Source organism: Cavia porcellus, unplaced genomic scaffold, assembly GCF_034190915.1.
Source record: "Cavia porcellus strain 051 isolate PalLab524CR breed Dunkin Hartley unplaced genomic scaffold, mCavPor4.1 scaffold_20, whole genome shotgun sequence".
Classification (NCBI taxonomy): Eukaryota; Metazoa; Chordata; class Mammalia; order Rodentia; family Caviidae; genus Cavia; species Cavia porcellus.
Window position 1 is genome coordinate 14,275,038 of NW_026947503.1, and position 26,657 is coordinate 14,301,694.

A 26,657-nucleotide genomic window follows, 5' to 3' on the forward strand; every position below is an offset into this window, starting at 1 on the left:
ATGATTTTAAAAGTCACTTAAAAACTATGCAAATAGCTAAACAAATTGTAGCTCTGTTATGATTCCATATTCAGATGCTGTAATGAATTTTGTTAAGTACAAACAAGGTTCATAATAGGTGAAATAGCATGTGAACTTCCATAAAAATGATTGAAACAATGTTCTCCAGGAATTAGTCTATATGTGTGTGTGCAACCATTCATTCCATGATGTGTGAGTGGGCATATACCTGTGTGTGTGTATAGCAGGCCCATCATAAAATAATAAAATTATCAATGTTATGGAATGGGTATAGAAAATGTCATTAAAAAATTTCTGATTGTAAATATACTCTTATACTTGAAGAAATTATGGTTTCTATGATCATAGACATTCAAAAATATTAAATAAATTTAAAACTTAAGGGTCGAATTGTGGCATAACTAAGGTTTAAGAGTAGTAAACTATCTAGGTTATAGGAACAAATCTAAATAGTATTACATTTATCAGGTTATGCAAGAATTTTAACATTAATTTTAATAGTAACAGGAAAAAATTTGAAGATAAGTATTAAAACGTCATGTTTCTGAGCAATTATGAGTAATCCAGAAAAACAAATCAATAAATAAAATTATTTTATGAGGTAATAGGACAAATATGTAGTTCCAGAAAAATGTTTATTTTTTAAATAAATATGACTGTTTGCCAAGAATCATTGGAAGGGAATCAAAATGTTTTTATTACATACACACATGCGCACATACAGAGTTACAAGAATTCTAGCCTACTTACTATATTTTCTGGGTAAAAGTCTTTAAAATGAAAAACAATATAGAAAACACTTAATTTGAATTCTGATTATGTGAAATGTAGATTTAAGTTCATCATTTAAAAATAACAGATAACATAAGGTCCAATAACAGAACAAAATATTGTAAAATGATTTTCCATAAATATTAGTATGTGAAAGTAAACGTGACAGCTTAAAATTGTGATCATTGCATTTTTTGCAAATAGAAAAACTGACATAACATTTAATATAATATCAATTAATAGATTTTATTATATCAAAACAGGCAAAAGTGTAAAGTGTTGATTTCACACCTACCTGGATAACAATTGTGGAAAAACCTTATGAAGGACAGAATATTTTTGAATGCATATTCTTTTTCTATTTGAGTATGATACTAATATAAATATTAGCCTCTATACATTAATGCTTGTTTTAAAATTTTCATGAATTTTTCTAGCTACATAGTTAATTAGCTCTATCAAAATTAGATCATGATAATGATTGCTTGCTTATGTTAAGTATAAAATAACAAATCAGTTTTCTAGATCAGTAAAAATATGGAAAAGACAATTTCAGTAAAAAATAAAAACCTGTTATTCTTTTTCTATTATATTGTTTACTATTATTTTTTGTTTTTGGTACTAGGAATCAAACTAAGAACTTTGCTCTTGTTTGGCAGATGCCTCTGTCACTGAGCTACACCCCTGGGCCCATTTCTAAATAATAATATAATAAAATAAACTCATATGAAAAATAGTACATATTGTATAAAATGGTGGATGTTTAAATACAAAGTATCATTCTACCACATTCCTCTTTTGGATGAATATGTATTCTTTGACAGCTTGTAATGGGAAAATACAAATAATACACATGTTCCTATTGATTTATTTAATTTCTCTTTTGTTGCTCTTTTCATGTATCTTTTTTATTTTTATAATATTAAGTGTTAAGATATTTTATTTCAAAAGTTCATTATGATAAGCATTGATAATTTTGAAACTATTCCAGAAGAGGTTATTTTATGTGACCAAAGTAAATACATTTAATGAAGACTTGCAGATCTTACTGCTTTTATCTAACTCTTAAAAATACTAATTTGTCACTGAAATGTTTTAGATGCATTATAGTAGATGAAATTTATTGAGCACGTAGACAACTGCTGCATAGTTTTACAACTGGTTGATTTGTTTCTCATTTTAAACAGTCATAGAGGAGATATTCATGTTCCTTTGTACATGAACTATTTTTATACACGAAAACTTTGGTCCATACTTTCTTTTTTTTTTTTTTTTCTTTTCTTTTCTTTTTGAGATGTGGCCTCACTGTGCAGTTCAGGGTGGCCTTGAACTCATTTTGTAGCCCAAAATCAGTTGGCCTTGAATTTGCAATAATCCTCCTGCCTCAGCCTTCCTAGTGCCAGGGTTATGGGTTGTGCTACTATGCCTGGCTTCCATGCTTTCTTTAAAACTCTGTTGCATTTAATTTTGTTAGTCCCATTTAGCAAACTTCAGTACATTGTTTAACACATGTTTTAGATAGCTTAATTGAAATTCAGAATAGTTTTAATAAAGCCTCACATGGCATATTACATTTTCTTGACTATAAACATTGATTAAAAACAAAACTTGTTTTAATTCTGAGTTATTATATCCTGATGGTGAAAATATTAGAATAATTTATTCACCTTCTTCCTCTGGCATATATATCACTAATGATGAGATCAATAATTAAATTTTTGTTTTTTAAATATATTTTTGAAACACAAGCACAAAATATTTTTTAAAATCTGTTTATGGAAAGTCACTTTTAATCAGCTCATTGACAATTATGTGAACTCTGAAAAAAAGTAAAATTTAGCCAGTAAAAAATTTACCTATCTTTGGGTACAGAATCCAGCCTCAAGGATAGAGCATTTGCATTGCATACTCAAGGCTCTAGATTCAATTTTTGGCACCAAAATCCAGGAAAACAAAGCAAAACAAAAACAAGAGAGAGAAAAAAAAAAGAAAAGAAATATGAGAGAAAAGAAGAGACAAAACAGAAAAGAAAAATTAGCCACCTACATGCATTCATTTTGACAATTGCCTTTTCTGATGAAAAGAGTGGATAATTTAGTAATCCCTATGTTTTTGGCATCAGAGGTCAACTTTCATCAAAGATCATTTTTCTAGAAAAGGAGGAGGTTGTGTGATTGTTTACAAATTAGTCTAGGTTTGTGATGTATAACAATTGCCTTCCATAGCCCTGGCACTGCAGATGCAGCCCCACTCCAGATTATCAGGGATTAGCTTGCCATAAGCAGTGCTAAATCACGGTGCTCACATACAGCAGGGTTCTTTCTCCAGTGAGAACCTAATGAGGTCTTGGCCTGAGAGAAGCCAGAGCTCATGTCACAGGGTGAGTGATGTGGAAAGATGGAAATTTAGATGAGGTTTCTCTAGTTAGCTTTTGACTCATCTGCTGTCTCACACAGTGCTAGTATTGATCTGTGACCAGGCATTTGCGGATATTGCAGTTAAAGCAATGACTTTCATGTGATCTCTTATTAAGGTCTATGCACCTACAATTTGCTTCCCACAAAAGTAAGAGAAAACACCAAAAGATTGCTGCAACCACAACTTTTGGGAAGAGTAAGGCTAGGATATGAGGGCAGGAAATTATTTAAGAAATTATCCAAGAAGACAGTGTAGGATCAGGGTGGTACCCACATCAGTCTGACTTGATAAGGAGTTGCCAGGTGGTTGTATTTGGAGAGCCTTGCCAGAGGCCAAAATCTGAAGCTAGAGAGAGCCCCACTGTTAATTTAATATTTCAAACTGTGGAGAGCAAGAAGTCACAAGGGCAGGCATTCATTCTAGTTATTTCGGTCTAAAAATTTTGTGTTAAATTTAATCTAGTTTAATCTAGTTTTGGAGTATACTGTGAAGAGAATATATAAAAATGTCACCTTACAGAACATTGTTATTTGTTAGAGGAGTATAGAGGATTTTCAGGAGAGTATAAAATGATAAAACAAATCATAGATGGAAGATTCTGATGTACTTCTATCAGCTTCGTGTGCTTGAAGGTGAAAACATTTTTCATTTTCCAACAATAAAGTATGTTATGATCAATAATAAAAATGGACAAAACATCAAAGAATATAGAATTGTCAGTGACAGGAATTATAGTAATCAGTGTATCAGTATTTTTCTTTTCCAGAAATGTTTGTTGTTTCAACAGAATTAATTTTCATGTTGTCCATGTAAAATTCTTTAATATTCCTTGAACTAACATGAAACAGACAATAAACTTGATGGAGAGCAATGAAGCTGAATACACATGCATGTCTGTGGCGCGACCTGGGCATGATTGAACTGAGACTGAGGACACACCTCAGAGGACAAAATAGGCATAGCTGAGGCCACCTGGAGACTGTCTGAATAGTTTTCCTTAATTAGCATCATCTGTTGCTCTGAGGGGTGCTTGAACCCCTACCAGTAATACTGTTCAGGTTTCCTCCATTGTCCACTCAACTCCTTGCTGTTCTGATTAAACATGGCTGTCTGGTGTCAACTGGTTGGCCACCTATCAGAGTTATGGGCTCTGTTGAGGATTTCACTCCTCCCATAGCTCTAAAGAGCATGCTGCATGTCTCATTACTTTGAACCTTTGCCATGCACCTGTTTGTGGGGTTGGGGATTGTTATGGATTAAAAACTGGTGGTCAACTTAATGCCAACTGAATTAAATCAGCATGGTGCTGAGCACAGATGTTCCACCTGAGGAAAGTTGCCAGCATAACTAGAGATGTGGAGAAGAAGAAGGTGTGTGTTAGTGCATTGAGGCATTGTGGGTTCTGCTACATGTTGCTATTTGAGGCATTGGTTCTCCTGGAGAAGCTCTGGTCCTTACACCTAACATTGATTCCTGGCTCTGGAGAGGAAGACGTATGCCACTTGGTCTCCAGGATGAACTCGTCATGGTGACTTCCTGGCATGACTCAACTGTGCTTACCATTGGAGGAGCTTGGGCCGCTGTGTCACTGAGGATGGCTGTAGTGCCTTTCAGGACAGCCTTGGTCTTTGTTGTGAATGTGATTTCTTGGCTCCTTCGAAGAACCCTCATCCTATCAGCACAGCTCCTTAACCCTGCTGGCATAAACTTCCTAGATTCCACCGCTGACCTTTGGGCCTTTCCAGAACGGATCCATAAAAGAGACTAGTGTGAGTTCATCTTGTGGGCTGTAGAACTCCAGTTGGACTTGTGGGAGGGATTGTCATAAGCTCTGGGTCTTCATCTGGACTTATGTGGGACACTGCTGTGGGATTTAGACCCTTGGCTAAATATTCTATGCCTTTAGTGTTGTGGATAGATTTCCCACATTTTCTTGTGTTAACTCAGGGTGACGATCATAAAGCAATATTGCAAACTCCATGCCCTGATTCTAATTGTTCTCCTCACAGCCTCTGACTAAAAGGGGTTTAGATGTAGACCCCAACAAACTATACTTCTAACAAAAGCCTTTTCTGAAGTAACTTACTAAACATTTCTCTGAGGATTGGTGAGATCTGTTTGTTTATAAAATCAAGGCAGAATGTTTCTTAAGAATAAAAACCAAATTAAAAATCCATATTCAATTTTCCAATATAAATTTTATATATGTACTTTTTCTTAGGAATTAATGTTTATTGTTGGACTTATTATTTTATAATCACAAATGAGAATTAGTAAATGAGAATGAATTATTGAATATTTAAAACATAAATAGTCATATTCATTCAATATTCATTTAAATATTCATAACTAAATATTCATTTAAAACATAAATACTCCTCTGAATAGAACATAAAGAAAAAACACATTATTTTCAGAAGTGTGGAATCCTGGTATATCATCGTTCCTTATTTTAGCAAGAAAACTTAAGAATGAATCACCTACTTGTAACATATAACGATACTTTGATGTTTTCCTGTCATTGTTTTTAGAATGATTTTTTAAATTGTGAATTAAATATATATTATAAATATATATGCATGGATATATATATATATATATATATATATATACTTTAAAAATATGTTCTTAATTTTACATAGTACCAAGATAATAATCTTCATGGTATATGATACGAACTGTACACCTCTGAATTGATATGATTATTTTGGAAGTTAATTTAATCAAGTGTTTTTAATCTTTCTTTTTAGATCATGTTAATATTTTTCTGAAAAATATTCTCCCATGAAATGTTATAATACCTCATTTTCACATTCTTCTGTAGGATTTATTGATGCAAGTAGAATTGCCAGTAATCACCTTTAACATTTATTTTGACACAATCAGTGACTACAAAGGAAAGAGGATAAACTCCTGGGTCTTTTAACTTGTTACTTAATAAAAACTTGATTTGTGATTTTTCTGAGACCATCAGAGACTTTAGAGCCCTTTTTACTTTTAAACAAAAGACAATTTGTTAAGATAGGTAAATAAAAGCAGAACAAGGCTGACCTTAAGTTATATAAGTTGCTCTTTTATTATTTTATTTTTTATTTTATTGTATTTAATTATTTATTTTTTTTTGAGACAAAGTCTTGCTATGAAGTTCAAGCTGGCCTTCAACTTACTCTGTCGCCCAGACCGGTCTCCAACTCACAGCAATCTTCCTTCCTTGGCCTCCCAAGTGCTGAGATAATAGTGTGTGCCACCACATTCAGCTTTTTATGACTTTAAAACTTTAGGGCATTGTCTGTGCTCAGGTTTCATATAGGAACATTAATTATGTCTGTCCTACAGTTGCTAAAACAAGTTCAATTAGTCCTAAATTTACATAATCTTTTTCATTCCACTTCAAGACTGAGGCCAACATAAGAGATTTGTAGGGATATTCAATTACCAATTAGCACCCAGAAGTCTTCAGTCTTTCTCCTAAATATATAGTCACCTTGATTCCAGCAAAGCTTCCTTAAAACAGAGCCTATGTAATTAAGCCCAATCCTGTCATGGAGATGGAATTGCTCCCTTCCGCAAGGAGAGCTTCTTAGCTAGGTGTAGTGTTATAAACCTATGATATTAAGACTCTGAGAAACTGAGGCCAGATGGTGGCAAACTCAACCCTAACCTGGGAAATTTAACTGTGACTTATCAAGATTCTGTCTCAAAACAAAAAGGTAGAATGGTCTGGGAATGTAAATCAGTGCAGAGGCTCTGGGTTCAATCAAACACTCACACACACACACACACACACACACACACACACACACGCACACGCACACACACACGGATGAATGAATTAATGAATGATGAATGAATATAAGGACTTCTTCCAGAGCCGCCTTGCAAATACAAAGTTGAGAAAATAATCAAACAGTTTCTAGTCCACCTTAGGAAATCTATAAAGGCTGACCTCATTTTTGTTGAGGCATGAGCCTCACCGGGGCAGTGACCTGTTTAGTTTTTCAAGCTCAATAAAGTCCCTTCTCTATTTTTTTTTTTTTTTTTTTTTTTTTTTTTTGTGTTCTAGCCCTGCTTAATAATTCTGTCTCTGAAACTCACTGTGATGTCCTGCAGTGTCATTAAACCTAATTCACAGGGTGAGATGAGATTTCTATCTCCCATTTAGGGGAGAGGATACTCCTTGGGCCTCACAGTGACAGTTGTAAATACTGTAAAATTATTCTAGAATGTAAATAGCTGGGAGCAGGCTCATGACACATGGTGTTTTCAGACTCTAGTACATAAAAGAACTTCAAAGCTATATACAAAATTTATTAAATAAGGAATGAACCTGAGCATAATAGTGCACACTTGTATTCCCAACATTCAGGAGCCTGAGGTAGGAAGATTATTCTGAGTTTCATGCCAGCCTGGGTTACAAAGTGAGTTCAAGACTGACCTGAATTGCATAATAAGGCATTGTCTCAAAAAAAAAAAAAAAAAAAGAGAAAAGAAACAATGACATTTTCAATAGTGTATCTTTGATGTTATCAAATACAAAAATTAACTGTGATAGTGGATGAAAATATAATAGTATATGAAATAATTTAACTTTTTATTCTATTATCAAATAAAATTAATTTCAATATTTATGTTTATGTGTACATATATGTGTACACACAGTGAATTTTAAATTTTATTTTAAAGAGGTAAAAACAAAACAAAAAATACAGGAAAAACAAGAAACAAAAGAAAAGTAACAATAACAAAAAATACCCCAAACAATGACAATAGAGGCTTTCCAAAAATGTGGTAGGAACTTAATAAAGGTTATTATTTTGCATAGTTATCTCTAAAAGAGTTACTCATTACCTGATAGAGACATTGAAAATTCATCTAATACTAGAAATGTTAACTTTTTATTCAAAAACTAAAGGAATTAGTAGTACAATAATCTTAGCCACCTTAAGCATATATATATATATACAAATTTATATCTTCTTTTATTTTCCATTCCTTATTTTCTCATTTTCCCTATCCAGGTTATTTTTCCTCTTTGTGCAGTGACTTACCCTTTCATGATATTTATTGAAGATTTTGGGTCTTATTTATTTTTCACTTTCTTTTACTAGGGAAATAGTATGGTACTTACACATGTGAGTTTGATTTACTTTACTTATGAGTTTGACTTCAAGTCGCACCCATTTACCTATAATGGCCTCAATGCGATCCTTCTTTATAGCTGAATTATAAAAAAATACCATATGTTTTTTATCCATTGCTCAGTTGATGGGTATGTTGGGTTTTTTCCAGGATTTAGCTATTAAAAATTGTGCTGCTATAAACATGGGTCCACGTATATCACTATAATATAATGTTTTCAGGGAATATACCCAGAAGTGGGATAACTGGGTCAAACGGGACCTCCAATTCCAGCTTTTTGAGGAACCTCTGCACTGATTTCCACAGTGGTTTCAGCAGTCTATACTCTACCAACAGTGCAGCCTCTCCACATTTGTTATTGGTTGTTTTCTTGATCCGGGCCATTATTTCTGGATTAATGTGGATTAATGTTGTTGTAGTTTGTATTTCTCTGATTACCAATGATATTGAACATTTTTTCATGATTTATTTCAATTCGTATTTCTTCAGCTGAGAAGGATGTATTCATCTCAGATGCTCACTCTTGGATTGGGTCTATGAATTTTGGGGGTCTGATTCAAAGCTGTTTTTATAAATACTTGATTTTTTCAAAATTCAAATTTTAATTTTTAAAATTAAGACCATTTTCATATGTATTGAAGTGTAAATGCTGAATGTTGTACATTGTTATGGATTAAAACTGGTGATCAACTTAAAACCAGTGGAATTAAATCATAATGGTGCTGAGCATAGATGTCCCCCCTGAGGAAAGTTGCCAGCATAAATAGAGACATGGAGAAAGAGAAGCTAGGCATTGAGTGTTGAGGTGTTGTAGGTTCTTCTGTGTGTTGCTGTTTGAGCTGTTGGTTCTGGAAAAACTCTGGTCCTCACATCAAGCATCCCTTCCTGGCTCTAGAGGAGAAGACACGTGCTGCTTAATTTCCAGGATGAACTCATCACCCTGGCTTCCTGGAATGTACTCAACTGTGCTTATTGTTGGAGGAGCTTGGGATCTCCATGTCACTGAGGATGGCTGTGGTGCTTTTCAAAACAGCCCTGGTCTTTGCTTTGAGTATGACTTCTTGGCAAGACCTAGCAAATAGCCAAAGACTATGCTTTATATCACTTCCTCCTTTGAAGCTCTTACTGCTTTTAATGTTTAGTGCTGATCTGATTACATATCTGCTTTACTTTTCATTGGTCAAAGCTATTATTATACTTAAAATATTTTCTTTGGATTCTTTTAAAAGTGAATTGCATCTTCAAAATTTATGTTAAAGATGGCAGTATCTTGGTCCTTTGGCCCTCTTGCATAAATCAAAGCTTTTAATAAAGAAACATTAAATATTTGTAACTTTTATGAAAATTGTACTGGGCAGTTTTATTTTTGTACTTTCCCTCATCCTTCAATCACATCATACTAAATTAATATAGCAGAGTAAATTTCATTAAATAAATTAATAATAATCGATTTCAAAATTAAATTAATAAAGATTAGATCTTTTAGTGATAATGAACCCACTGCAGTACTTGTGCCATAAGTTTCCTACCATTGGTATAGATGGTACAGTATAATATATTATAGTAAGGATTAAGCAGATAGCTAGAAACTTAAGGATATGTGTTAATGCTCCTAAAATTTTAGAAAGCACTGTAAAAATCCAAAAGGCAACTCATTTTTTCCTTTTTCAAATTTATACAATTAACTTCACAGATGAATTAGAAACAAATTCCCAAGATGCTGGTAAACAATATTTATGAAGCAGAATCAAGAGTTAAGAGAGTTGTTCACTGAGTAGCTGAAGGAACTACTAACCTACTAGCTAAAATATAATGTGAGTACTTTCAAAGGGGAGTCAAAAACTTCTATGGGAGAAAATGCCTTAAAATTCTGTAGGGAAAAAATGCCTTAAAAATCAAATACTTAAAGAGGGCAATCACCTCCCAAAATAAGGGTGTCATAACTCTATATGTTTAGCTAAAATCTGAAGAACTCTTCTGTATATATTGTATTATAATATAAATTCTTCTGGAATGTCTTCCTTACATATTGTATTATACAAATGCTTCTGGATTCCTGGAAGAAGTGTCAGCATAATATCTTCCTGGAAAACTTGAAACTATTGTGTCTTACTAAGATTATGGAAAAATGTAGATATATAGATATGGATATAATAATATATATATCCATGAGTAAATTAATTTAAAGAACTTTTCCCTTAGACATCAAACATCAATTTATGTAAAAAATGCATCTCCTTGGACTCATCTTTGAGAGAAGATTAACTTCTTAAAAATGAATCTTAGATGGATCTTTATGTGAAATTTATGATTTTGCAATTTGAAATGATAAATGATTTGAATGTACTTATTTCTCTTAATGATCTCAATATTTTTATTATAAAGATGATTCCCTGTAGAGAGATGTCAACAGTGCTATATTGAAAGCCATTTCATTTGTTTTAATTCAAACAAAACTGAATCATATTTTTGTCTTCCAGTTAGTGAAAGGTTATTAGAATCTAATTGCTCCATTAGTGACACTTGAAAATGTGGCATGAATCTATAAACTATAAATCTATTTCAATGATCCTTAGGGGTTTGTTTTAATGTCTTCTTGTATGTTAGCTTTCCAGTAATGTTGAGCGCCAAAGCCAAAGATGAATCTCAGTTTATTGTATAAAAAGAAATGATGATGGGTCATATTCACAGTAAATTATTCTTTTAGTTTGTTCTCAAGTGAGTAATTAATATAAAAATGGCTAACAGAATTTCATGTGAGCATGTTGAAGGTGACATTCTCAAATTTTGTTTTCTCTTTTCAAAGTCATTTCTGCCTATGCATAGCTGCAGATATAATTTTGGGAGAAAAAAAATTAAATTATGCTTCATGAAATGCCTTTGCTTAAACTTCTGAATATTATTCATTTTGCTATCTAATATCTCATGAGGAAAATAAAATAAATAATGAAGTTCTGTGAGATAAATAAGGCTTGTAAATCACAGGAATATGTTTGACCTGGAGAGAGACATTTGACATTCACTGTGCCTAATATGTTGAGCCCCTGCCAAGAGAAGCAGCTACCAGGTGTCTTAGTTACTTTTTAGTCATTGCTGAGACAAAATAAACCTGAAGCCCAAAGTTGAGAAAGGAGACATTTATTTCTTACAGTTTTTGGAGGTTTCAGTCCATACTCAGTTGGCTCCAAGGCAGGGTGGCATGGCTGGGCCACAGGTCATGGTGGCTGCAAACAGCAGGGAAGAAACAGGCAAAAGAGGGATACACACCTTTTTCCTGTCATTACATTATACCCTGACTCCACCCCTATTTGGGTGTAGCACTGACACCATCAATCCAAGTACTAGACAATGAACCAATCACAGATGCACAATGCAAATGCATGAGGCCTGGGGGCCACCCACATAAACCATGACACCAGAGTTTATTTACACTGAGTTCATTTGCTTTAACTATGTATCTTTGTTGCCTGATGTGATTTGGATTAGTGTCCTCAGAAGGTTCATTTGTTAAAAGCCTGTTTACAGGCCTGTGAAATCACTAGAACATAATCTTTAGAAGGTCACTGGGATCAGACCACTGGATGATCTGCCTGTTCAGGAGATTGTGGTTCTCCAGCCTCTTCTTTTCCTTTGGTTCCCTGATGCCATGAAGTGAACAATTTTACTCCATTACACACTCCCCACTCTGATGCACTGCTTCTCTAATGGTCAAAATCCCATGGGGACAACTATCAAATTAAACTTCTGAAAATCTGAGCCAAAATAAATCTTTCTCTTCTCTTCTCTCTCTTCTCTTCTCTTCTCTCCTCTTCTCGTTTGGGATTTGTTCTTTGCTTTGCTTTAGATTACACCACATTGTCTGAGCCATATAAACAGCTACAGCATTTATGGCTATATCAACATAATCCAAGGTTGCTGAAGCATTAGAAATATATAGATTTGGGATATTGAAGCTGAAACCTGGATTCTCTGAAGCATGTATGTACCTGTAGGTCACATTTAGAGGTATCATGATGGTTTCCAGCATTAGGGAACATGACAACCAGGCATATTTATAACACATTTTGATCCTGTAATATACAGAAGAACAAATCCAATTCTTTTTTAAATAATTTCTCTTAGCCAGAAACTATTCTTTTAATTTTTTTTATAATTTTGAAGGTAGTGAAACACAACACAACAAGACAAAACAATGCCAATCAAGACTGTGCAGTGAAATTGGTATAGAACTTCATAGCAGGTTACCAGGATAACAGTAATAGGTGTCATAGTATATCTTGTTATCTTCACAATAGTTGTTCTTTCGATCAGGTATAGCAAAACCAAATGAAATACAGAACATTGTAGAACTTATCAAAACAGAATATTGAATAAAGCAATACAGTTAATCAGAACAAAGCAAAACAGTGTTAATATTTGCTTTCAAATACATGGTAGAAGGAAATCCCCATATTTGCTATACTGTATATATTCAACTTCCCAAGAGATGCTCAGATGTCTGGCTCCCATTTGCTATGGGGGTAGGAGGTAGATGGGATGTTTGAATTTCAGACTGTGCACAGGTAGGCTTATGGCTGCTAACAAGGGAGGCAGGCTGGTTGTTTGGTTTCCCAGCATCCTAAGTTCCAACATGGAATGAATCTCAGGAGAGCTGGCTGCTTGGTTCTCCCCCTGGGGTGGCTGCTGCTTGCTTGAGCTGTAGCCACTTACCAGGGAGGTGGGCTGGTTCCCAGAAGTTATAGTCAGGTATTCTTCTGTCTCGTCCTCTTGATCATATTGGTGAAACAAACCTCTAGCCCAATGTCATAATCAGGGTGGGTTTTCAGGTTTTAGCAATTATACCTTGTGACATTGCAATCCAAGTTCATAATTCTCTATCTATCCAAGGAGTAGCTAGGAATTCAAATTGATTGACCAATGAATGTCACTGGGGTCTTCCCATCTAATTCCAGGATTATTAAACCATTATATTGGAAACTGGTCTCTGGCCTGTACATTTATTGTGTATATGCATTGCTCAAGTGATGTATATCCAACATATTTAGTACAGTTAAGTCAATGAGAATGAGTAATTTCTTTGTTTTCAACATAAAGGATCTGTCTGTTTAGTTGTCTTATATTTGAAGTTAGTCACATGTAATCATCATCAGTATAAATATTGACTTCTGTCCTTTGCTGAGTTGTAAAACCCTAGTCAGAGCTATGAATTGGGCTAGCTTAATCCAAGGAGCAAGTGAGCAACATTTAAGCAACTGATGTAGTCACATTATTGTTAATATATTGTGTCAACATAAGAAGTTTAATAACTCAACTAAGTGTCCCATGAGGGGATCATGGTCCTTACTTTGTAAACATTCAGAGCCTGTGCAAAAGGAGGGCACAGAGGTTTTGTGATTGCTACACCCACCCTGGGGGAGGACTGGAGAGCAATATGGTAATCTGATTACAATATAATAGAGGTGTAGAGGCTTGATTTCCTTATTTTTAACTCTTGTTGTTTTTGCTGTCTTTTGTTACCTTGAATTATTGACCCTGTACCATGCCATCCTGATTTGGAGCCAGCTGATTATGGGATGAAACATCCACAAATAGTGAGCTAAATAAACCTTTTCTCTCTTATTTTGGGTAACGGATATTTTTTCTCAACAATGAAAGAAAAGTAACCAAGACAGAATTTGGTACCAGAGAAATAGGGTTGTTTCAGCCTCACTTTCCTCCTTTGTGTTAGGGTTTAAGGGGAAACATGTCTTTCTTTGAATGCCTGGTCCTTTTAGAGGTAAAACAAGGTATTTACAAAGTCAGTTGCCTGATAGCCAGCCATAGGCTTCTTTTTGGTGAAAGAAGTCCTGCTACATTGTGTGGTGTATATACAGTGGGATCTTTGCTAAAGTCATCTTGGATGCTTCTAGTAATAGGAATGCCACTGTAGTCATAGCTCTAATGCACACCAGACACCTTTTTGATATGCCATTAGATTCATAAGTTAACTACCCTACAGGCTGTCAGCAGGTCCTCGATCCTAAGTATTCCAAAAGCCATGCCCTATCTTTCATGAACATGTAAACTGAAATAGTATTCTGTCAGTAGGCTCAGTGCAGCAATATTAAGACGCACTTGTTTAAGCTTCTGTTATGCAGTTAGGCAACAGATTCTCAGGTTAAATATTCATATCCACAATTTGGACTTTCTTTATATGCTAATAGTGGTATTATGAAATCTTATCATATCCCATTATCTAAAAGTGATAAAAGCTGGTAATTCCTAGACTCCCTTAGCTATTTTAAAGTCGAGTTGCATGAAGCAAAGTGTTGGTTTAATTCTCTCTTCCTCAAGTCTTCAGATTCCCTTAGATATTTTTATAAGCAGCAAAGTTAAATAAAATTATTATTTAAATTAATATATCAGATAGGGGTAGGCATTCTAAGGATCCAGTGCAGGAAACAAGATAATTTGCAACTATGGGGGAAACAGGCACTTGTACTGTGGGCCAGACCAGGAGATAAAGGTTACAACAACTCTACCCATATGCTTCCTAAAGATTAACATCAGGTATTGGTATTGTAAGTAGGTATTCATTACCTTATGCAAGCCTGTAGGAGCCACAGCCTCAGCCCCTACAAGAAGACCCCCTGTTCTGCATTCATGTCTACTTGCTATGTGAGTTACTTCCCCATTTAATTCAATTAAATCAGTTTACCCGAGCAATTATACCCACAATCTTATTGGTCAATGATATTTTTCCTCTACCTCATGCCCACTTTGTGATTTCCCAATTTTCCCCCCTTTGGACCTGCCTCTTGTCATGGATTTGCTCTACAAAAATTCCTAGAAAACATAGGGTCCTTGGCAAATCACTCATGACTCCTTCTGTCTCCTACAAGCTTTCTTTTCCCCAATAAATGTATTCTGTTCTTAACTATCATTGTTTCTAAAATTCATTCTTTGTTTTTAGAGAACATGAACTTATAATGGACATCTAGCAGGTTGGGGAGTCTTTCTGCTATATTAGCATGAGAAGGCCCCAGTGTTTTACCTCAAAGCAGCAAAGTTGTGCTTAGACCTATAAATCTTGTAACTCCTGTCTACTACGAAATTCAGCGGAAAATGAGTACCTTGGCTAGAGAGATCTTCGGTAGGGGTACATAACAGTAATTTGTCTACATATTTCAAGACTGTAATCTCAGAAAATTTAAAACATCCCAATTTGTGGGAAAGTTCTTGCCCAAAAAAGTGAGGAATGTCTCTGAATCCTTGAGGATGCACAGTCCACATCAGTTGAGATGCCTGGTTGTGAGAACTTTTAAAACCAAAAAGAAACTGTCTGTATGTAAAGGAATTCAAGGGAAACTGTGCTTTAAATCTGATACTAAAAACCCGTTGGTACCTTCCAGGATCTGAGTAGTGCATATGATTAAGGTATCACTAGGTGGATTGGTAATATTATTTCTTTTGTCAATCTAAGGTCCTGTGCCAACCTCCCCTCTCCACTGGGTTATTGAACTCCCAAGATTAGGTTTTCAGTAAAACTTGTGCCCTTAAGTTATCAATTATAACCAATGTTCCACACTTAATTTTAGGCCTTAAAGGGTATTGTCTCTGTTGAGGAAAACTAGTCAAATCTTTGAGATATATTTGCACTGGAGGAACTCTTATTGTTATACCTTTTCCGTGTTTACTTGCCCACATTTCAGGATTTATTTCTGTCTCTCTGAGGCAGAGGCAGTATACCTGACCTGAGTGCAAGCGAAAATGTTTCTCCACAAGAGGAGAACTGATTTCTGGGAATAATTACAGAGAAATGTGTAAAAAAATACAGTCACAGATACAGTCTAAGTGTTATGAGAAACTATCTTTTGTAGCTTTGTCCTAATATCTGAGGTGGGCATGGTAATAAAATTGTCCTTAGCGATAATGTGTCCTATCAAACCAGGAGCCAAGGAAATGGCCTAAGAAGGCTGAAATGTTCTCATCTCTCTCCTGATGAATCAATGATAATATGAAATAATTGAAGTTCTTGTCCTCCTTGCACTGTCATACATACATGCGTGGAGATGCCTCTTATTCTAATCTCCTACCTGGTTTGAAGGTCACTAGGGGTCTTGGATAGGGAATGGTTGGGCTCGCTGTTCTTCTGACTGTATTTCTTATGACCTTCTAAAATTCAAAATATGATAAATCTTCAATTGACAAAGCAATTGACAAAGACTATGTTGAAAACATTTGATTATCTAAGCAAATCACAATTCAGAATCTATGAAACAGAAGTAAACTTTTACCTCTATCCAATTATCTCCACAGTGATACAGAAATGCATAGGACCTCCAAAAAATCCAAGTAATATGAGGAAAATATTATAACTCCCAACCTGTTAGGTGTCTGGTATGTCAAGTTCATGTTTTCCAAAATTAAAGAATGAATTATAAGGAACAAAACAGGGTAAGATGAAGAAATATTTATTGAAGGACACAAAACTTCTGTCCAAGATAGAAAGAAAGAGGACCTGTAAAGTATGTTGTCCTAGTAGCTTTCTCCATCCAAATTGATTATTTTAGATATTTTGTTATAGTTTTGGAAAGCTTACTATTGCAGTGATAACAGTGGTTCATTAGAGGGTTGGTCCAGAAAATAATAGCAAAGTCACCTCAGTTAAATAAAGCAGCATGAAACTCTTGGCAAATATATACTCCATATGGATATTTTCCATATTGTGACTAATTAGTCTAATTCTCTTCTTCAGGGATCTTGAACTAAAATTGCATGGAAAAATATGCAAAGGGAATAACAGAAAACCATAAGAACCTGAGATAATGGAAGTTTTGTGTAGAAATATTATGAGATTAACAACATAACTGAGCATATTTTTAAGTCCAATGGTAAAAGGGAAGTGAGGAGAAGTGACTGGAAGTGTTATCAAACGTAGACACAAGGCAAAGAGAAAAAAAGGCAACATAAAAGAGCACACAACTCATTAGGCAGGCCTGACACACAGATGGCACGTACTAGCTTGGCTGTGCTGTTCAAATGATAAAAAAAACTTTAGTGGTAAATAGGTGCTTCTGTGAGGTACCTGTGCACACACGCCTCACCACTTGCTGTCCCAGTAATCTTCTCATATCAAGTACCTAGTGTCTTAAAACCAGATGGCTTCACTTTGATCCATTAAGGTGAAGCCTTAGTGATAGTAAAACATTAAGTTTTATCCACCTCAGAATAAAATGCTATAAAAGACTATCTGTATGGAAATAATTAGATCATGCTCCAGACTCTCAGTGGCCTTGCTAAGAAGCATGATTCTAAAGCTGATTCATATGTTGGTTCACTTTTTTGGTGTATTACCCCAATTAATTTCTATGTTGCAGAATTTTTGTTATTTTCAACCAGATTGAACATGATTAAATTATGGATCAAGAAGAACAGGAAGTTAATAATACAACTAAGAATATATTCAAGTATAGTGGCTCAAGAAATGGGTATTGTTGCTCTTACATGTGAACTGGACACAAGGGGAATAAAGGAAAAAATATGTTTTGGGATCTAGATGTTCCCAGTTTCTCACTTTTAGCTCCATTCCTTCATTGAAAGAAAATCAATTCTCTCTAACTGATTTCTAGGAATAATTATTATCTGGATACCAAAACCAGAGAAACAGTCAACCAATAAAGAGAACTACAGGCCAATTTTCCTAATGAACATAGATGCATGCCAGATATTGGAGACAACCCAGGTGTCCATCAACTGAGTAATGGATAAAAAAGTTGTAGTATTTCTATACAATGGAGTATTACTCAGCTATAAAGAAGGATCACATTGAGATATTTATCAATAAATGGGTGCAGCTTGAGACCACACTCATAAGTGAAATAAATCAATCTCACATATGTGAATACCGAATAATTTCCCTAATGTAAGTAATGATTCAAATATATAAAAGTATGTGGTAATCATGATTCCCCATTATGTGGCCTTGAAGCCTTATAAAGTTTTCACTTATTAATTGGAAAGGCTTTATTCTGGGTTTCTTGATATGGAAATATTTGAAGCTATAGTATATGAAGTTATATTCAAATATTTCAAGGAAAAAGATAGACACTATGGTAACTACTATTAAGTCGGGTTATCTGGTGGTGAAGCACTAGGTTGCTGAAACTGTCATGCTTTCACCTGTGTTGCTATGTTGTTATGTCCTCTTTCATCTCAATCTCTCCCTTATTCATTAAAAAATGTTTAATTTTTATGTTATTTTTTATGGTTTTTTTTTAATTAAGGGGAAAATTTTTAAAAAATAGCAGAATATATTATAGTAACTTTTTTTGATTTCCTATTAACTTGATTTGAAGTCCTATAATACTCCCACTATCTTGTTTTGACTGATTATACTCTGTTCCATTCTGTATGATAGTATCAATTTTGAGGGTATAAGCAACTACTTTGAAGGCAATAAGATTCACTAAGATACCCAATCTGGTTTGACTGTTATCTCCTTTGCAAGTCCTGTAATGTTTACAATGTTTAAGTTTTATTGGTCTTGTTCTCTACTGTTTTGTTTAACTTTATAATACCTAATGAGATAGACAATTCTTTTTAAGGAAGCAAGAGGCATTATGGTAACCATTGTTGATAACCTTGTACTCTGTTTTTACATCATGTACTATGTCTATCCTTGGTTTTGACTGACAGCTTTGTTTTGCCATATTTGACTTTATTCTCTCCCAAAAACAAATTAATAAGAACTAAGGAGTATTAAAACCCAAAATGTGTAAATTTTGTTGTAAAGAAGACAGGGAAAAAAAGTGCTGTAAAGGATACAACTGCAAGTGAGTTTAGGGGTGTTGAATAGCTGATCATATCAATGTTTTTGGTTTGGATCATTGAACACAACTCTTTGCAGTCTCACTGTTTGAATGTCCACTTTGTATGCTTTGATCCTGTGACTTGAGCAAGTATCTCTAAGATGATAATGTGTAATCTATTAACTGGTGCTTTCTTACTGTTTTTTTTTTATAGTTCTGTATTACTTGTACCCTTACACCACTTTGTTGTGTTTTTTTTTCTCTCTTTCTTTTTGAAAATAATTTTTTTTAAAAAATGGCCATCATCACAGAATCAACCAGTAACAAATGTTGGTGATTCTGTGTGGAAAAACAAACCCTTTTATTCTGTTGTTAGTAATGTAGAATGGTACAAACGTTTTGGAGTCAGTGGAGATTCCTCCAAAGATTAAGATTAGATGTGTCACTCAATTCAGCTATTCCTCATTTGGTATTTTCTCAGAATAATTAAAGCATCATTTTTTTTTATTTTAAAGAGGGTAAAATCAACAGAACAAAGTAGATCAGAAAATAAACAATGTGACATAGATTTCAAAGCAAGACAACAAATCATCACTGGCTACAATAATGTCTCTTGTTTTCTTTTAAATAGTTGTCCATGTCTTCACATACAATGAATTCATACAAAACAAAATAATATTAAACTGATCAGAACAGAGTGATGAAGACATTATAGGCCTTCGAAACCAGACAATAGGAAAATCAACAATGGCTGCCACAGTGTCTCTTTTTTCTCATTCAAATCTCATCCATACCTTCACGTATATTGAAATTAATCAATACAAAACAGACTAAAACCACTCTGAACAAAGAATAATAGCAATACTAGATTTCACATGATGATATAGTATCTGCAATGGATACCATAATGTCTCTTTTTCTTCAAAGTAACTGTTTATTTCATCATGCGTAATATAGTTGATTCTCATAAACCATATAAGCCTCTACATGTATACCTATACTTTCTGTATTAGAGGGAAAAACAAACCAAAACAAAACAAATTACTCGAAAAACATGAAACAACAAAGGCAAATAAGTAAGTAGCAAAGAGCTCCAAACGATGATATAAGCCTTTAAATCAAGATGGTAGAAGCATAACTAGGGTTGTTATCTTATGTGATAAGCTTCAAGAGTTCAGATCACTAGATACTCACATGAAACATTTTCCTGTTTTATGTTGTATGTTAGCTGTTTTGTTCCAAGAACTTACAGAATTTGTAGCACAATCATCTTAGCTATTCTAAGTGTGTTTATACAATTTTAGATATTATTTTCTTTCATTTTCTTTTTCTTTTTCCTCCTTTTCCCTGAGATTATTTTTCCATTTAGTCAGATTTTGACCTTTCACTGCATTTATTGAGGCTTTTGTATCTTATGTACTCTTACCATTTCTTGCACTAGAGAGACAATATGGTATTTACACATGTGAGTTTGATTTATTTCACTTAATATGTCCTTAAGTTGTGTACATTTATTTATTTATAAATATCTCAAAGTGATCCTTCTTTATAGCTCAGTAGTACTAAGCTATAAAAATACCACTCTTTTGTAAAATACCACTCCATTGTATAAAAATACCACTCTTTTTTTTTTTTATCCCTTCCTCAGTTGATGGGCATTTAGGTTGTTTCCAAGATCTGGCTATTACAAATTGTGCTGCTATAAACATGGATGAACATATATCACTGTGAGATAATGTAAAAACATCATTCTATTTTGATGTATTTTCAACCTGCAGCCACCATGATCTGAAGACAGGCTCTTTCTCTACCAAAGAAAGTAAGTTCCAGAAACTCCTTCTTCAAGCATATATTTTGAAAAGATGGTTCTCAGGCCCTTGAGACTGACACTGCTGGGTTGTAAGTTCCGTGAATCCAGTATAAAAAAAAAATATTTATCTATAACTGAAAGGTGTAGATAAAGAATTTACAGCTATATGCATTCAAAGAGTATATTCTAAAGAATAGAAAGAATGGTTTCTCTTCCCCTAAACATGTAGAAATATGCTTACTGAATTTAATTTTTATTTATCTTTATAAGCAACAGTAGTGTGTATTAGCAGTAATTTATACTTAGTTTAATTTGTGATATATATGAAAGGTCAAAATTTGCTGAGTGCTTTTATGTTGAAGTTAAAAGAATTATTCACAGTCATTGACTTGAGGAATTGGTGAATTGCTATGAACCTTTGGTTAATGCTTAGATTTTGGATTTTAGAGACAATAGGTTTGAAATAGTTATCAGACATTGAAATTCGTTTGTCCTCTTGACTTTCTATGACATAAGATGAAAATCATAGCTCCAGGCATATATTCATGATAAACATAATATTTAAACAGAGGACAATGAGAAAATCATTCAAAAAAGTGAATGTGCTGCAAGAATAGAATTTTGGAGGACTAGGTCACATAGAGCTAAAAAAATTTAAATTAAGCCAAGAACACAAAAAGAGAGAAAGTAAAACAAAAACCATGCTATTGTGAAATTTTGGAGCCAAGTAAAGGAAAAAGTTCATGAAATAAATATGATTAAGTACAAAATCCTTCCCTGTCTTACCCACCTTTGTCTTCTTCACACAGATTCTTCCCCTGATTCCTGACCTTCACTTATACTTTCAATCTTTGTTAATTTAGGTTTTTTAGCACAGTTCAGACAGGATCTCCTCTTTATCTGGCTCTTCCTCCAGGGCTTATTTAAATATCACCTTCTCTGAAAGATCTTACTTTATATCTCTAACTACTTTATATCTCCTTGCCTTGTGGACCCATTATTCCCAGAAGCTCTCCTTCTTAATACAACCCAGTTATAGAGATAATTTGTAAAATATTTCAAACATTTATTTTTATCCTAATAAACTATGAACTTTACTAATTCAGCAACCACATTATGTCATTCACTTCTCTCTCCAACCCACCTGGCTTGACACAATGCAGTATATATGTTGTGTAAGTGAATCAAGGAAAGACAAGAAATAAATTCGACTACAGCTCGACTACTTGAAGAAATTATAAGCAGAGATTTTTCAACTTTTTCCCTTGCAAAATTGTTCATCTTTTAAAAGTCAACAGAGGTTAAGACACTAATGAAGTCACTCTATTCAATTAGATAAGACAGGTAGTTTTGCTTAAAGGCGTAATTATGTAAATGTGACACATCAACATGCTAGTAATAGCAAACACCATGTGACAATTAAATTGATTTTTGCATCTCACCTATTAAAGTTAATATTACCTTCATGCATCACTGGATTCTCGTATCATAAGTAGTAATTAAGATATTAATCATAGAGACTCTCAGATGGCATAAGGTATGTTACTAGGGATTTATTCTTTCTTAACTCTCATTCTTTAAAAAAAAAATATTAGTTTCACCTTAGTATTTGCTGAGTGAGAATTACACCTAATGTAATCTAGAGATTAAATGCACCAGTGCCATCATTTTCATAAGGCGAATTAACTAGAAAATGTCTTTATTTCTATTTAGTTCATTTCCTTGCTTCAAAGTGACTTGTATTGTAAAGCATAATAGGTCTTCTGAAATTTAATGAACTTTTTATAGAATAATCTCATTACACACAGTAATGTAATTGCTTCTTTAATTAAATGATTTTGTATTTGCTAAAAGAAAGACAAACAACAATAAAGAAAATGAAGATCAAAGCAAATTTGGGCCTTGATAGCTTCACTTCAAATAATACTACATTTGAACATAACATGCATATCTATTGCCCTATTACTGATTCTGAGAACAGCAGCTATTTCCATTAAACATTTAGTTGACAGCACCAGTCAGTGCAATGTGCGGATACATGTTATTGTTCCTCAATGGACCAGACATCAGAGCATACAAATGTAAATTTTCTCTGGTAAAATGTAAATTTCCAGGTAGCTAATAAAACTCTAGAGTTTAAATAAAATATATCAAATTATTTTACTAACTAAAGAAAATCAAAGGCAAGATGGTACTTTGGGTAGGCTAAAGCAATTTTCTGTGTTGCTACTGTTCCTCTCTTTGTGTTTATTTATGTCCAGATAAATTGAAATTTATCTTGATAGTGTATTAATTTTTAAAAAAGAGAATTGATTTGTCTCAACTATTTAAACATATTACTACCCAATTTTCTGAGTAATCACTTTTAGCATCACTGCACAATACTTTTTATATTCAAAATTTTTTATGTATTGGGGATTGAACTCACAGTCTTGTGCTTGCCAGGCAGGTGGTTGTGCCAATGAGCTAAATCCCCAGCCCAAAATTAAATTTCTTTATAAATGTTTAAACACTTTATACATCCTAAAAATAATAAAGCTAGGATTTATATATCATATCATATATAGTCAAGAAGGAGAGCTAATACTATGCTCACAACTGAGCATGAGTTCACATGCATTTGGATGAGACATTCTTGTCCAAACTGGTAGGCATGCTCTAAGCATCATTTCAATGGGATAATATTGAACAAATCACTTAAAAGTTGGAAAAATCAGAGAAGAAAACAAATATTTTTCTACAGACTATCATCAAATTTTTTTTCAATTTTCATTTTAAAGAAAAACATTAAAAATAACATTAGAAACAGAGTTTCAAAACATTTCTAGGGGAGTTACAATAATCAATACATTGCATAATCGTCTTTGTAGTAGTTATTCACAGTGTAAGATATAGGCATGATATCTTATTCAAACAATATTAGTACAAACCTTTCTTTTCAATGAACTAAGAAAACTAGTTGTATAACTACTTTGTGTATAAATATATGTTTTGCCTTTTCTTCCTTTCCACATCACAGTTTTTCTATCCTTTTGAACAATTTCTTCTCAGTTCACAATCTCTACCACATATTTGGATTCTATTTTCTTCATTTGTTTTCACACACTAGTGAAACAGTATGATGTTTCCACATAAGAATCTGATTTACTTCACTTACGTGTATGGTCTGGAATTGCATCCATTTACTTATAAAAAACACCAGTTTATCCTTCCTTATGGCTGAGTAGTACACCATTAGAGAAAAATACATCTTTTTTATTCATTATTTAGTTGACGGAGTTTTGATGTTTTCCAAGATTTAGCTATTACAAATTGTGTTGCTATAGACATGAGTACAAATATATCACTGTGGCAAGACATTTTTAAGACTTTGGAGAAAATACCCAGAAGAAGAATTATTAGACCAAATGAAACTTCTAATCTTGGATTTTTAAGGAATCTCTACCCTAATCTCCATAGTGATTGTACCAGTCTATACAGCCAGCAAACCTTTTTCCCCACAGCCTGTTCAGCATTTGTTATCTGTTGATTCCTTGATAATAGCTATTCATTCTGGAATAAGATGGAATCTCAGTATTGTTTTAATTTGTGTCTCTCAAATGACCAATGATGTTGAACTTTATTTTTTATTTATTTATTTTGATATCAGGGATTGAACTCATGACCCAGCACTTGCAATGATGTGCTTATGCTGCTGACATAAATGCCCGGCACATTTTTTTTTTTTTTTCAAAAATTTAAATAAAACAAAATAATGCAAAACATTACAAACCAAGCAGTAAAACATTGCAAACAGCACAGAGCTTCAGAAAAAGAGTGCAGAAAATCAACTTTGGCTGCAATGTCTCTTGTTTTCTTTGAAATAGTAGTCCATGCCTTCACACATGATAAGTTAATATAAATAGTATAAAATCAATCAAAAGATAGGAATGAAAGTCTTAAGGCTTTTCAAGATCAGACAATACAAAATCAATATGGCTACCATAATGTGTCTTATTTTCAACAAAATAGCTGTCCATATTGTTATACACATTGAAATCAAATAATCAAAAACAGGCTAATAAAAATCAAGAAAAGCATTTTTGTATTTGAAATCAAAATGATAGAATATCACCAGTGGCTACCATAGTGTCTTGTTTTCTTCAGTGTAGTTGTTCATACCATCACACATAATAAAATCAATTATTGTAAAGTGAGGTTCTAGGCATAAATAACCTATACATGTACATCTATTCTTCCTGTATTAGAGAAAGAAAAAAACAAATAAATAACAATAACTAAGAGCCCAAAACAATGAAAATGTAGACTTTCAAAACAAGGTGGTAGGAACAAAAAATTTTGTTGTTTTGCATAGTTACTATCAAAAGACTTACTCGAATAATCAAACATAGTCATGCAAAAGTATCTAATTCTATGGATGTTAACTCTTTTGCTTCAATAATTAATATCACAATCATTTTACCAATCTTATGTGTGTGTGTATAAATTTATATCTAATTTTATTTATTTTTCTTTTTTTTTTCTCCTTTTCCCTGTCTGAGTTAATTTTTGCTGATGTTGAATTTTTTTTTTTTTACATATTTATTTGTCACTTGTATTTCTTCATCTGAAAGTGTGTTTTCATCTCAGATTCCATTTTTGGATTGGGTCTTTTAATTTGGGGGAACTGGTTTTTTTTTCCAAATCATTGTATGTTCTAAATGGGAGTCCTTTGTCTGAGAGACAATTGACTAATTTTTTTTTCCCATTCTGTGAGTTTTCTTTTCACACCATTGGTGATATTTTTTTGATGTGCAGAAGGTTTTTTTTTTTAACATGATGAGATTCCTTTTATAGGTTTGCAGTATTTCCCTTGCAATTTGGGTTTTGTTAATGAAGTCTTTGTCTATACCTATGTTTTCAAGATTTCTACCTATCTTCTCTTCCAGAAAATTTGGAGTTTCTATTTTAATATACAGAACTTTGACCCATTTCGACAAGTTCACTGGAATAAAGATAATCTCTAATAAATAGTGCTGGAAAAACTGGCTTTCCATATCTTGAAAACCAAAAGTAGACTCATGTCTACGTGCACCAGACTATCAAACTAAAAGTAGAAATATCTCAAAAACATATCAATAATTTCTTCTGTTGCTTAGTTTCTTTTTTTCCCCAAATTTGTATAATTTTTTTTAATTGAAGCTGAGATTGTTTTTTTCATTCTTTGCTCTATGGCTCTATAGTAAAATATATGGGTTTGTAATTCATGCATCAGCAAAATAGAGGAAATTTCTCTAATTACAAAAGAAACAGAAAATCAAAATTTTGAATCTCTTTTGTTGTATAATTTCCCGACACCTGAGCCTAAAACTCATACAATGCCTTTCCTAAGTCAGGAGGTAAAAAAATAATCACATGACTTTTGGTTTTCTTTTGCTTTGTGTATGTTATGGAATCATGTAGTATCAGATTGACATGACTGGGAGAACTCTAAGACAATTGCTGATCTTGGAAAATTGATCCAAATCATTTCCAATTAAACTACCATTGAGTTAATTCATGGCTTACCCAAAGAATTACATGCTATATGAACCAAATAATAACACATGTAGAATTTTTGAAATTTCTAACATAATGGAAAAAATCAGCTTAATATTCTGTGTGCTTCTGTTCATTCAGCTTCATACAAATTCTGATCTTTTTCTTTGTTTTAAATTTCCTCTCAAACT